Source organism: Rhamphochromis longiceps, linkage group LG12 (assembly GCF_057381845.1).
Source record: "Rhamphochromis longiceps isolate RC_006_pf linkage group LG12, R_longiceps_female_GT1.1, whole genome shotgun sequence".
Taxonomy (NCBI): Eukaryota; Metazoa; Chordata; class Actinopteri; order Cichliformes; family Cichlidae; genus Rhamphochromis; species Rhamphochromis longiceps.
Genome location: NC_140568.1, coordinates 15,084,206 through 15,099,813, shown reverse-complemented (window position 1 = coordinate 15,099,813; position 15,608 = coordinate 15,084,206). Strand labels below are relative to the sequence as shown.

Here is a 15,608-nt window from a genome sequence, read left to right as displayed (position 1 = left end):
AAAACTTTTGCTTTCTTATTATTGTGTTGGTGCCTGCGCAGTCTGAGAGTAAGTAACAAACAAATATTAGAGCAGAATTTAAACCAATAAGTTGCAAGTTATTGCATATAAAGCTTACATGTCCTGTTTTAGGATTGTTTGCCTACAGTGAGGCTTACAAAACAATGAAATAGCTTTATACAATAGGCTTATACCTTTATAGGTCAATGGGCTCCTTCCAGATTGAGAATGCAAATTAAAAATTAAGTGTCAGTAGGCAGTGGTTTTATTTGTACTTATACCTTACCTAGATCATAACCTGCTCAAGTGAAGGTTAGATATCCATGATATGCTGCAATGGTGATGTACCCCATGCAAGAAATCACTTTTGTGCTACTCCCACTTAGCAGCACTAGTCGCTAATAAGCATGTCTTTGGACTGAACCCAGAGAGAACCCATCTTTAGAAGTACTGCAAATACTTGGAAAATTTAACTCCACAACAGATGCCTAAAACCACATAAAATGGCAACTTTCAAAGAGATGTTGAAATGGGTTTATTCCAAGATCCTTCTGCATCTTTTAGCACCTTACTCCGTCTCTAAAGGTAATCCACCCTGCCGTGAAGCCATTTGAATTGCTGTCCTCATTCTGTTGCTCACAATCATACATTACAGTTGTGTCAACCAGTAAATCAGGACCATCATACTCAGCTCCCTCATCATCATGACAGTCCAGTACAGTTTCTCTTACACTGACTCACAGCATCACAGATTGTGAAGGAACACATCTTAACGGAGTTGTTTAGCTCAACTCTAAAATCCCCTGGTCTGAGGTATCCCGCAAAACTGTTTTGTAAAGTACAAAACTGTGACCCCATACTGGAAACTCTACAACTAGGCCATGTCGTGAGATTCCATTATAATAAGAATTGCGAGCAGAATTAGTAAAAAGACACAAACCTCTACAGTACAGTACAATAATTTAAGCTCTTATAAAAAAGGTTACTGATTTAGGCTTGGGTTAAACTCAACAAAATAATCAGTGTGCAGGAAATAAGCTGGCACCACATGTTAAGCATAAATTAGTTTATGAATAATACTAATAAGTATAAATAATTAAAACCTTGTAACTACTCAGGGGCGATCGTGGCTCAAGAGTTGGCAGTTCGTCTTGTAAGTAAAGCGCTATACAAATACAGGCCATTTTACTCTGCAGTGGGGTATACAGAATTATTTATTGGATTTTAATTGTAATGATATAATATTTAGATGTTTTAGATCCATTAGCATGCCAAGCCTACTTGAAACAGAGTAGCTATAAAGTTATGCAGGCTACTTTGAGAAACTGTTAATGTTAATATGAAGTTTTTGGTCCAGTCCAGTTTTTAAAAAAAAAACACAAGGTTATTTGGTGGTACCTAATACGTGTGACAGCAAAAAAAGCTTTCAACAGGCAAATCAATCAATCAATCAATTAAAAAAAATAAAAATGTGAAAGTAATTCTGACTATAGTCCAGTTCATTCAAATGCATTTCGATTCATATTTTTTCTTTCACATGATTGTGTGAAAGTTACAGTGATATCTTTCTTTTAACATGATGTTTTTGGTGTTTTTTAATTTGCTATAAGCCTATAAGCAGTCTTAGCACTGAAAGCAAAGATATTTGCATTTAAATTTCCTTAATTTTGCTCCACAGCAATTCTTTCAATAAAGTACAAATAAAATTGTTCATATCCATCTATTTGTTTGTTTTCTCAAAGTCACAGGACAAATAAACTAATGGTAGATGTGTCACTAATTACCCAATGGACGTTAAGAGGTTAATAATTGGGATGAACATGAGCAATTTAGTGTTTAAACTACAATTTACTTCTTTCTACTTAAAAGAAGAAACGAAAAAGGAAGCCGAAATATGTGGAAATAAAACTCAAATAAACTCGACACCCTCCCCGGACACTTTACACCACTGCTGAATCCAGTTACAGATTAAACACCAATAGTGTGTGGTGACTTTACACTTGCATGGGCTGATTTGATGAAGCAATCTGCATTTATCTCCCCATACAGACACCGACAAAGAAATACAAAACAACTTTTGCTTTGTTTGGGATGCTGTTGTTGTTCTAATTACTGCTGTTTCCCACCATCGCAGCATAGTGTCACTTTTGTTCTCACCATTTTCATAACGCTCCATGATGTTGGTTGCAGTTGTTAGTAGCTTTTTTGGGGGGTTGCCAATTTTGCAGGCTTAAACTTGGGTTTTTGTGTGCGAGTCAGTGTTCCTCACATTCAATAAAATGTGGGCAGAGTGAAACAGTGGCTAGTTTGCGAAATCATTTCAAACAAAGCCTCAGTACTTTAAGTGCTCCTGTTACTGAACAGCAGGGGAAGAGAGAGAGAGGAACAGAACAGTACCTGCAGGATTCTTCTGGCAACTTAAGTCCTGGTGTAGAAACAAGCCCAGTAGTGGATGTGTTAGAGTATACGTAATGAGAGCCTAATAGAGAATGACGCTAATGTTCTAATGCTGTTCTGAGATCCAAAGTGTAGTGTCCTCGGTTTTACTTGAAAGATTTTCCCGTGGCTCCTAAAGCATTTGGGTTGCACAAAAGTGCAAACAAGCATGAGTGACATAAAACAGAGTGATCATTTGCTATTATTAGCCTTTCTCAGATTTCACTATCAAGATATTTTCTACTGATAAAGCATGACAGGTAAAAATGGAGATGTTGCATGAATGGCGATGTTTTACCCAGAAACCTGGGTTCACAAGCAAAACCCAAAAATGTTGGTTGTTGGCTTTTAGTGTAGGAGACTAGAGGGATAAGATTGGCAGTGCACATGTAAAAAAAAAAAAAAAAACATTCATGTAAGGATAATGTGATGATTAATGAATATATATATATATACTGTATTTAGCAAACGTTAAAATGCTGATGATAAAGTTTACAGTAAAGTGCAAATTTTAAAAAAATAAATTTGAGGCAGACGGTTGCCTGTATAAATAAAGATGAAGTATCCAATGTTAAGATTTCCATTTAAAAAAAAAAACTTTTTAGCTTTATTCTCAACATTTCAACTTACTTCTCAGCATTTTCACATCATCCATCCATTTTCTTAATCACTCTTCTGGCTCAGGGCCACAGGGAAGTCACTGGGAATGAGGCAGTGAAAACTCACCAGTCATTTCCACATTTCAACTTTATTATTTCAACAATTTGAAAATAAAGTTGAAATTTCAAGGATGCATTTAAAAGCTCTGACTTTATTTTGAAAGGTTTGGAGTTTGTTTTTTAACATTTGAACTTTATTCTCCAAATTAAAACGGCAACAAGCCAAGTCCCCTATTTTTCAGTTTGACAAGAATATCGATGGTTCCATTTTAAACTTGATGTTTTCTTCAAATGTATAATAATTAAACATTGTCCCCACCAATTGGGGGTTGTAATTTGATCTGGAGGATTTTGGCCTTAATAACTGCCTTTAAAAAAAAAAAAAAAAAAGTTATTATCTGCCATAATTTAAACTGAATCGTAGTATTAATGTTAGCATAGCTGACTTTAAAAAAGGTAAAACAGCCAGGTACTTACACTGGAAGTACTGACACTGAAGTAAATTTTTTTTGTATTTTTATGCTATTTATAATAATACTCTTACGCCTAGCCATTAGTTTTTTAGTTCGAAGATCCACAACTGTAAGGATTGTACGTTACCATTAAAAAAAATTTAATTTTTTACATGCTAGTACTGTAATTAAGACATAGTTGATTGTTGATAGTAAAAATATATTTTTGATTTATCACAGAGTATTAATGATGTAGTCTTATCACAAATGATAAATGGTAAATAAAAATTGAGGCGATTGCATTGTGTTTGTAGAGGTGGTTGCATCTAGTCTGTTTACTAAAAAAGACAAGCAGCTTAGGTGGACCTAAGGACCTACAGTTGCTATTGCGATCCTTATCAGGATAAGTGAAAGAGAATGAGTGGATGGATGGATATACAGTCACTCACTAACATAACAATAATATAATATCTGGTCATGCAACATGCAGCACCTGTATAACAAAGGCCAAAGCCGACTGTACTTCCTCAGGAGGCTGAGGTCTTTTAACATCTGCAGGAAGCTCCTGAGGATATTTTACCAATAGGTGGTTGCAGGAGTAGTTTTCTATGCTAAAGCAGGAGCAAAGAAGGACTCAACCAGACTGGAGTAACTAATCAGGAAGGCGGGCTCAGTGGTCGGCATGAAGCTGGGCACTCTGTTGACAGTGGCAGAGACAAGGACATTAAAGAAACTGCTGGACATTATGGACAATGCTGGGCATCCTCTGCACACGGTCGTAAACAATCAGAGAAGCCTTTTCAGAGACAGGTTGCTTCTCCCAAATCAAAAACCAACAGACTTAAAAACTCCTTTGTCCCACATGCCATCAGACTGTTTAACTCCTCACTGGAGGGGAAAGGGAGGGGAAACGGGGGACAAAGGAGGGCGGTAACAGCTTAGCTGTAGTGCTTTTTTACACTGTGTAATATTTGCAATATTTGTTTTTTTCTTATATTCGACTGTGCAATAATCACTGTGCAATATACTCACTCAAATGTGCAATCCTATTTATCCATATTATATATTCTGTATTTATATATGTGTATATATGGTATATTTATGCTTATATCATTACTCTCATTCCCCTTATTGTATCTGTAACATGCAACTTCTGTCGGTGCTGTGCTACTGGAACCCACCCGAGGGATTAATAAAGTTTCATCTAATCTAATATAATATAATATAATATAATATTTATAGGCAATTACGGAAGTAATTTCAAAGCTAAAAGAAAGGAAATATAGCATGTTTTTTTGGCAGACACAACAACATGTTTCTCATGGTCTGACTCACTCTCAGATTTACCTCTGCAGTAAGTAGTTTTTGATAAACTGGTTAAACTGGTTAAACTGTGGGCTTTCACCATGTGAGTTTGCAACCATGTCTCACTCCCAATATACCATATACTGTTACCCACTGTATGACAGGTCATTAAAAAGTATCTTTGTCGGTGTCTGAGCACAAGGTTTGATTTGTTTTTTGTTTTTCATGACATAGAAAATGGACGCTTGAGGCATATCCCTGTGCATCAGAAATGTCACTAAGGGGAAACCCTTTAATGAAGTAAGAGGAAACAGGGTTTCTGATCAATTGTCAGTATGTGATGAGCTGAATGTAAGATAAATTGTGTGATTGCTCATTTGTTCTCCTCTAGTTCAACATATTATTATCTTTCTTGTTCTAAGCAATTACTGTCACGGTTCTGGGTCCGTTGGACCCAGTATTTTGAGTTTATTATGTTTTGGTTCACTTTTGCATCATGGATTATTCTTTGTTTCTCTGCTACTTTGTGTTTCAGTTATCTTGGTGTTTTGGATTGTTTCTCATTCTCTTGTTGTGATGTTTATTATTATTATTATTATTAGTTTCATGTTTCTATTATCCATGTTTTAGGAATGGTGGTTTCATGTATAGTTCAGTTCCATGTTTCATTTTCTGTCTCTGTGTTGAGTCCATGTCTCTGAGTTGTGATTCATGTTTCCTGTTTTATTGTGAAAGTCTTTGTCTTATGTTAGTGTGTGCAGCTTTGTTCCCCCATGTCTCGTTAGCCCTGATCTCTCCCAGCTGTGTCTCCCTTCTGTGGCCCATTTCCTCATTACTACCCTGTGTATTTAAGCCCTGTGTTTTCCCATGCCCAGTGTCGCGTCGTACCCACAGATTATGCCTGTGTGTCCTTGGTCTCAGTGTTCCATCCTCACTTCATGTTTGTTTTCCTGCCAGCAATAAAGCTGAGGTTTTTGAGTTACATTCTGTTTTCCGAGTCCTGCATTTGGATCCTCATCTCTGCCTGCCCGCACACAGAGCCCTGACAATTACTTTGTTGAGTAAGATGTTCCAGTGATGGCCAAAGGTACAAAAATAAGAAATTGAAATCATTATTTAACCTCTGGCAAGTGGTTCTCTCATGACAATGCAACCGGTGCCATTTTATTTATTCTAATATTTAATTTAGATTTTTTGGGGGGAAATTCATGAAAGAGGCTGCCAAGTACTCCAGTGTCTTAAATGTGTGAAGTATTGTGCTTCATTTTCTGTTCAGCAACTAATGACATCAGTGCTATAAGTCAAGACTAGAAGACTGTTATTTAGGGTTGTGATGAGACAGAAGTAAAATTGTACTGATGAATGGAACAAGGAGGCTGATTGTGTTTCATAAATCTTCTAAGCACTCATTATCAATGGAGCCAAGAACTGTTTGTGTTGGCTTCTGGTAGTTTTAGAACTCTTACTCAGAGCGGAAGAAAAAATAGCCTAAGATTTAAGGGATTAACAAATCCAACAAATGGACCTTTTTGGATGGTGAGAGAAGCATCTAAAATAAAGTGTAGAAAGCTCCAATTGCAGCCCTCTTAAATGCAACATTTTTTTTTTTTTTACTAATAAGAGAATCATTAAGAGCATCAAAGACATCATCTATGTTATATTTGTGTTTTGGTGTGGAAATGTATATTTGAATTCTAGAGGTGGACAATAATATTTTTACATTTTACTTTGGAGTCACTCTGGTTTTTCTGAAGTGATATAATGGACAGAAAAAATGCTTAAATGAGGGGACCGCAGTTCACCACCCCTGTCAGCATGGTAATCCCCCTATTTTACTGGTCAGGAATTTTGTTTACTGTAAACTGGAGTGGAACAAGAAATCTTGAATAGGATGAATGTGGATAATAACCGTCAAAGTTGAATATTCTAACTAGAATATTAATAATCTGATTTGTTCATCATAATTCATGGATGTCGGTCTGTTCCACTTTGGATTTTCAGGGTTGTACACAGCCATTGCTCTGGTGGTCCCGGCTTACTTTTGGCAAAATACTTCTAATGACCAGAAGCTTTTTTTATCCTGTGCGTTTAATGTGAGCTGTGCATCAGGCAGTTTAGTGTGTGTACGTGCTACTCAGCTTGTAATTCATGACATTTTTAATGCAAAATTGCTCTACTAAACCCAAGGAGAAAAAACATTTCATCTATACTTCAGACTTTTACTTTTACTAGAATCTGGTCTTCAGTTTGACCTACGATTTTTGTAAAGATCCCCTCTAGACTCTTGTGTCAGGTGCTATGTTTTTCTGTAACAGACAGGTATCTTCAGGAAAATAAGTAATTTTTAGAACATTTATTGTATTTCTGCCTTCCAAACTGAATCCTTTAGACATTACCCTGTTGGGGATGACCATCCATCAATCTGTCTATTCATGTCTCTTGCAATAATGCAAGAATTCATATACCAGTTATACACACAATTTTATATAATTTGTGAGATTCAACAAGGTAAAAGATTAAGTGATTACTTAGGTATCCAAGGTTTGCCTCATGTGCTTGACAGGGGCCTATAGACTTGAGGCAGGAAGTAGTATTCATAGAAAAAAAACTAAGAACTGTTTGTTTTTTCACACAATAAATGCCAGAAACCTAATTGCACATGAGTCTTCAGTAAAAGACATTAGCAATGGTTCTGTAATGTTTACATGAGAAGTTATAAAGCTTTAAATAGAGGAATGTTAAATCGGGGAAAGTGGTCCAAAACAGCAGCTGTAGAAAGGGGTTAAGGTTGTTAACCTCTCTTGACAGCGAAAGCTAGTGGTTGTAATTAGCTGTGCTGCTGCCACCACTTGACACACTTATGTTGCAAACATTACAATTAGCTGCGTGACTACTTTCAGTCTGTAGTCAAGTTGCAAATTACAGCTATGCCTGCTTTCAAAATACACTGTTTTTTTTCTACATGGATGCATGGTGAACTGATTATTAAATAAATGGCTGGACAGAATATGACTAAAACATTTGACAAAGGCTGTTTTTTTGTATTAATTATAGATAACGTAATGAATGAGCGGAGTTGGAGTGTTTCTGATAAAGAGCACATATGCTCGTGTCATGCTCACTGATCTGCATACAGGATGTACTGTCATTCATTAGTGAGAAATGAGTGTTGGCGCACATACTGTAACCTACCGCAACATGTTAAGGTCTTAATAAATAAAGCTGTTGTGTTTTTAGTTTGATTAGCTTTATTCATATGCAGGCACATGACAGCAGACCACGACAAGCGGGGTAGCTAAGAGCCACCTGTCCACCGAGTGTTGTATGCGTGCATAAAGAGGATCAGTACCACTTCTGAAAAGTGTTAAAAACCGAGATAACAAAAAGTGGTTTACCTAAGAAATATCCAGATAAGAACCCATCAACATACATCATGTGGACACAAGCACTGGGCCACACCTCTTAATCTTTAAATACAGGTGTTTTCAGCACCCAGAGCTTGATGGCATGGAGCCCAGCAACTCGTGTAGGTCTAATGTGTAGATGGCACATTGCTTTTGTCTATCTAGTATATAAGAACAGAATGTTCATTAGTGGGCAAAGTGGAGGAGTGACTGAATGGAGTGGGTGGTTTCCTCCTGGCCAAGATAATCAATTTGATGACACATATTTTATTATCTGTTCTTTACTGTATTTTTTGCACCATAGAGAGATGTTTAATGAGTAAAAAGAGAGTCTGGTACATAGTTTGTCAAACCTGTCAACTTGCCATCGTCATAATTTACTTGCAGTTCGATAAGATTAGGTATAAATTCACAGATTATTTCCAACATATGCATTTTAATAGAGCGCTATGATAAGATGTCAGTTCCTCAGTCACTGTGCTTATTTACATTCATAAGCCCTGACAGAATAATTAGTTATCATTGGAGTTTGGCTAAACCTACATACACTGTGCTAGTGCTGTGCACCTGTGGACTATTTTGAGCACAACAAAACTTTTGTAATGCTCTGTGTTGTGACCAGTTGTGCTTGTGCTCGTCATGATGGACGTTGACTGTTACTGCTGGTAAGAGCTGCAATCTCCAATTATAACCAAAAAACAAAGAGCAATTGTCATGTGAAAAATCTTCAGTGTCTAAGCCTAAAACCAGTGCATCAGACCAGATGGCTTTCGGGTTTGTTTGCTTGTTTGGGGATTTTTAAATTTATTTTGTGTAACTTTGTAGAGTTGTGCATTTTAAAATCGTTCCTAAAGGTCAGACTTTCACTATGGAGTTCCACTCGGTTGTTTTCAGATATGTGACAGACAATTGCAGCTGAACTGCGTGCACTCAAAGTGACCTGTTAACTGAACACAGTCTTTACTCACCACATATCCTACACATAATCATTGTGTGTGTCTAACGTATTAAAAAAATAACATGTGTTGGGATTAAATTATTTGAAGTGCCTCAATTCTATGCTTTATATTAACTAAAATACCATATAACCATATTGTGTAGTATTAAGTAGGCATGGCCCTGAAAATAAAGGCATTAGACTAAGTGTCCTTGGGGGGTAGAAAGCTGTAGACTCTCGCCCACACTTGCCTGGAAGAAAGTAGATAACAGACGACCATCTTCTAGTGGAAAGTTACTGAAACACTGTTGTTTAGACTAGAAAGGGACCAGTAGATTGAATGTTTGATTGTAATTGATTGTTTATTTTGAGAAAAACAGGAATGGGATATTACACTGTTTTATGATGCGTTATACTGCTGATTTATAAGAAATACTGAGAATCATGGCCTTATTTGTCTGATTAGAAAGAACAAAACATACTGCGCAGCAAGCCAAAGTCATAACTTAGGCTCACTGAGAGAGACAAAGAGTTTGGAGGAGGGCGAAGCTATAAGAATGTGAGAAACAGTCAGACACTTCGAGATTTTGCCAGACACCCTCCCGTGCACATCTCCCATCCGGACATCTGTAATGCTCAAAGTGTTTATGTGGAATAATGAGAATTGTATTGATTAAACTGATTGTTGATTGAGCATTAAACACCGAGTGTTGCTCTTCCACAGCGACAATCTCACTTGCACTGGACCTCAGAACGGGGAAATATTGCTCTCATTCCAGCTGCTTTGCCCATCTTTCTCTGAGTGATTCAGCTGTTTTGGATGGATTTATCAAGTGACTCGGAAAACTGCAAAAGAGTGAGAAGAGGATTGGGGAGGAGAGCTGATCAAGTGGTTTACTCTAATGAGGCCTGTCAACAGTGTTCTGCCTATAAACAAATAGGGTTGACAGATGACACAATGGCGGCAGTCGTTCCCTTCTCTCCAGTAAACCACCTGTCGATGTCGCTTTGGACTCCAGTAAATGTGTTGCTTTGTCAAAAAAGCTTACGGCCACTTTCTCTCTCTCGTTCTCGCTCACTGTCTCTCACACAATCAGTCTTGTTTGCTCTTCCACTTCTGTTAAACTCAGCCTCAAATTTTTTAGGGCATCGCAGAAAGTCATTAGTTATTATTTGCTTTGCTGTCTCTCTTCCCACACAGATGCTGTCACTTGACAGCTCTCTGCCTGTGCTCAAGAAATTATGAATTATGCCTGTGTCTCACTCTCTACAGGGACGGCAAATGGGAAGCACCAACCATAGAGTTTCTTCTTTGTTTATTGCGTTCTCAACCCCCACCCCCACCCCCCAAAAAAGACACCAACTCACGGCCTGTCAATCTTAACTACCACAGTTACCAAAATTGCACCGATTGCACCATATTGTGACAAACTGCCTAATTTGTATCAGCGTTTCAAGACTTGTGAGTTTCACAAAGAGAAAGAAGATCACTTTTTCTGTTGTTGTTGTCATTTGTATCCAGCAAAGTGGAGACCACCCGCCATGAAATGTTCTCCATTTCTTAATTTTACCCCAAACACCAGCATGGAGTCATCGCCGTTGCCCCAATGCCATTCATTCGGGTTTGATTGGTATTCATTCAGAAGTCTGCTCAGTGCGTCGCAAGCTGTGCAGCCTCAGTATGAAGCTGTTTGACTTTAGTAAGAGCATGTCAGATTAAAATGTAATTCATCAGAGAGATTGGAGGCATAAGAGTCAGGGCAGGCTTTTGGTCTCTTGCAGTTCCCAGCACATTGCATATTTGGCTCTTTAATCCAGTGGTGGGTATAAGGCCCGGAGGCTCCAAAAGGCTCTGAGAAAACACATGTGACAGGCCCTAAGCCGATGACTCACATTAAATATGGGTGCTGTATACCCATTTGAAGCCATATGAGAGGATGGCAAACAACTGGGGGCTTGCAGCTTGTTGCCTAAGAGGATTTTCAAATAGACTGGATTTTTTTTCCTCACATTCTTTTATGCATTCAAAATAATAAGAGCATTGTGCAGTTTGCTGTGGTCACATTGGGTTTTTGTGTTATATAATGTAGTATATTATCGTGGTGTCACTTGCACAGGAAGCTTCTATACATCGTTACGTGTAGTTCAGATTATTAATGCTAATTCTTCTATAGATGATTTAGCTTTCCATTCAGAACTAGAAACATACTGCATGGTTGCCCGGGGCTCTGTGTTTCTGCCAATTTCCTTAGTGATGCTAGCATAGAGAAGCAGAAAGCACTGATTTAGGAAGTGTGTCAGTCCTTCCTAAGAACTTGTGCATAACTAATCCCGTAAAACCCATTGATCACTGACACAAGCCTTTAGACATATCGAGATATCGATTACAGATTCTTAAAGATGCTTATTTAGCATACAGGGCTTTCCCTTTTAACTGCAGCTTAGCACATGACCTAAACAGAGGCCTATTTCCAGCCTATAAATGCTTCATTTAGACCTGACCCACATGAACACTGCTAATACTGGTACTCTCATGAAATCATATCAAAACCCAAGTTCTGAAGGTTCATTTTGGGCATCAGAATGGATGTAGGAAAGGCAATGCCAGTTGACCCACAAGTTCAGGCAGGCCCCAAAGTCAAGCTCTGCTGCAATCCCAGCAGATCAACTGATCTCAGTGCCAGCCCACATCAGCTGATAGTTTAGCTGATACATTTCTATGAAGCCACACAGGGCACACTATTTAACCTTGTGTTAGCCCGCCCACAATTGCTGCACGTCTGTGGGTCACTTTGCAGCCCATCTTTCATTTCTGATTCATTGGATTAAAATCTAAAGGGTTTAGGTGAAGTCTCATGCATTATGTATGCATGTCTCTATAATCTCCAAATACATTATGTACTCCTAGAGTAAATTAACCTGGTGTTATGAATAGTGCAAGTCCACCTAAAAAGGAACCAAGAGTTTCCCTTTGAGTGGGACCAGTTTGAAATTTTACTTTATCTCTGGTTTTGCAATTATTCTCACTTCTAATTGATTCGATTTAAGAAAAGCTCCTTTCTCTAAGATCCCAGAGGACTGACATTTTACATGTGTTTGCATGTCAGAGATTCCTTAACTTTAAAACGTAGCTATAGATCATGATAACATCTTGTATCATGCCGTTTTCTGAGTGAGGACAGTCCAGTTATGTTGTATTGAAGTTTCACCAGTAGTGCAGACACAGATCCCACAATATTTATCTTAAAATGAAATTAAACAATATAATATAAAGAAGTAAGAATATCGCACTACATTTTTAAAAGAAGACTAACAATTAGATGAGCGTTGTTTATTGAAGCTCGCATATTCTGCATTCTTTCCAGCCGAAGTGGAACTCTAACACAACACTTTTATGCTGATTACAGAAAGTTAAACACTTGCATTAATAATTTTGTTGGCATTAGTAATTGAAGGAGAAAACTAATTTGGATTATTATTTTTCTAAATCTCTAATTGGCAGTAAAGACATTCTGATTCTGGTATTAGTGAATTAAACATACTGCAAAGGTATCAATGTCATTACTGCATGAAAAGAAAAATTACATGGTCACCAGATACCTGTATTTATGAAAAAAGTATTTAAATAATTGATGCAGCATCAGTAATTCTAAATAACGCATTGATCTATGTTGATTAGTTAAAAATTTCTAATTATTTAATACAAAAATAAAGTTAAAATACTATTTGCTAGTCTACAGTGTAATTCGAGAGTGGACTTAAAAATTAGCTCTCCCTCAAGAGTAACAAAAGAAAACAATAACACTGTGGACCAGTCACAGTTTCTTTATTAAGCTGTCCTCAAGTGAGATCCCCTAAAACAGCTAAAACCAGGAAGTAGAGTAGTTGAATGATTTATATTGTGAAGTTGAAGTTCACTTCAATTCAGTTTAATTGCAGTCTTATTTACACGACGACACTTGCCTAAAAGCACTTTATATGGTAAAGTAAAGACTCTATAACTCCTCCAAGATGTGTTAATCAATCTGGATAAAACTTGCTATATAAACTCCCTATGGGACCAGGATTATCAGTGTCTATGCAGCAATAATTAGTGGAGCGTGTGTGTCTGTGATCAAGTGTTCATCAAACAGGTATTACGATGGTACTTGTAACTGATTACTTGGCTTTAAACATAAAATATGTAGCTTACAAGAACAATAAATATGTATTTATTATTCATTTTTCATCTTTTGTTGTTTATGAACAGCCATTTTTGCCAACTGATTACAGGCTACTTATTCAAGTGTGTGTTTGGGTTTATAAAAAGTAGCCTGCACTACTTTGTAAAAAGTGAAGCTGTCAGTGTTTTATTTTATTTCCAGAAGTCAATACCAATAGGGCTCTCCAGTTGCAGTCTTTTAAAATTGTTTTGTATCTTCATGATGTTTGCCTATCAATTTTTTTGCCTTGGAACAGTCAGTCTCCTATGTACGTTCTCCATCACTAGAACAAAGTCTTCATCTTAAATCGTTCGAAGAGGCAATCCTGTCCGATCCATTTTGCTATGTCTAGCTCTGTTGTTCTTTAGTGCTACGTCTGTACTTTGAAGCACTTACTTGAAATATTGCACACCAGCTTCATTTGCACTCAGTGACTGTCCTTGTCATTGGAGGCTTTCGATATCTGTGAGACTGAATAAAGTTGTTTGTTTTTAAATCAATTTCTTCTGACTTTTTATTCTCTCACCCACTCCCTTCTCTCACGTACACACACAAAAGTTGTCTCTTTTCTTCTGCTTCTTCCTCTCATCTAATATCTTGCTATAATTATGCTACACTTATTCAAGTATGTGCTCATCTTTTTCATCTATATTTGACTTAATTTGAAAAAAAAAAACTATTTCATTCACTACATGTTGAATGTCAGTCTTACAATCAAAGTGCAGCAGTGCTTTATATGTGAAATATGTAATAATTATATTTCCCGCAATATCGATCGATCGATCGATCGATATGGAACTTTTTGGATTGTATTAGAGATCAACTTCTATACCTGCTGCCAGTTAGAAGATTTTTTCCTTAAGTGGTAGTACAGGAATCAAGAACCAGTTTTTGTAGAGAACCAGTTCCCAGTAGTCTACTTCCGTGGAATTGTTAGTCGTCTTTGTTCCTGATCCAGTTTATCCCACTTACTTGCACTGACACAATCAGCTGATTTCAGTTTGTATGCTGGAGGAGAAAAATAGTTGCACATTCTACAGCATGGATATGGATGTTTTATTTTTATTGCAGAAAAGGAAGAGAGGACGATGGTAAAGTGCAAACTGCATTCAGGACAGAAACAACTACATTATACTGCTAAGTCAACTTCGACTTTTTACAAGCACCTGTACAGACAACATGCTAATGCTAAGTTAGCCAAGATCTCATAGTGACATTAAATCTGAGTGAATGCTGACCCCACCCCAGCAACCAGACCCTGAAGCACAACAGGAAACTAATGGATGAGCAGTCAGGCTGCAGCCTCTGTTTCTACCTGTTCACAGTTCTACAGCAGAATGACTGTTGAGATCACTTTGAAGTCTCTTTGTGCTGGTTTTTATCTTTCGGTGTGTGTTGTTGGCTTTATGTTCCTACCTAAATACTGAGAGAAAGATCATATGTGTGTCCTCATTAGGACAGGAATTTGTGTTAGTGTGTGAGATTTGACCACACAGCATCTAATTAATTTGCATGAATGTAATGTATTTGATATGCTGCTTGGAGATGGTGGTGACTCTCATAGTTGCACCAGTGGGAACCCAATAAGAATTGATAATTAATCAAATTGATAAGCAATACAGATAATGCAATTGGAATCTCTAAATTCTTATCATTTCCCATTCCCAGTCCATGAACTGGAGGTTAAACTTAAGCTTATGTATTTAAGGACTAAAAATGCGCAGCCAGCCAGAAAGGACATCAAAGATGACTGACTTGGCTTCTTTTTTACTACACCTTCCAGGACATTTCCAAATCTGAAAGAAACAGTTAGAGAATACTGCTCTTTGAACAGCATGGAAAGCTGTGCTTACTAATTCAGAAAAAGAAGAAGAAGAGACTTCATGGATGGAAGGATTGTGGTAAAATAACAATAAAAAAAGTATCAAAAGGTATTTCTATAGCACATAAAATACAACAAAGTTGACCAAAGTGCTTCACAGTCGGTCAGAGCAATAGTATAAGACAGAATAAAAAAAAGAAACAGTTAAAAGGAGGGCAGAAAACAATATGACAATTGTTTGAAACAAAAACTAGCCATGAAATAACATACTAGTTTGGATCAAAAGCCAGAGTAAAATAATAAGTTTTAAGACGCAATTTAAAAGACTGGATGGACTCGGAGGAACGAATATAAGGAGGGAGGTTATTCCAGAGTCTGGGAGCTATGACAG

At 37.3% G+C, this 15,608-nt stretch overlaps 1 protein-coding gene across 1 annotated transcript in view; it reads left to right on the top strand.

The window, feature by feature from the left end:
• LOC146657074 (netrin receptor UNC5D-like) overlaps window positions 1–15,608 on the top strand; it is a 289,291-nt gene that overhangs the window by 141,496 nt on the left and 132,187 nt on the right. The gene's annotated exons all lie outside the window — the stretch shown is intronic.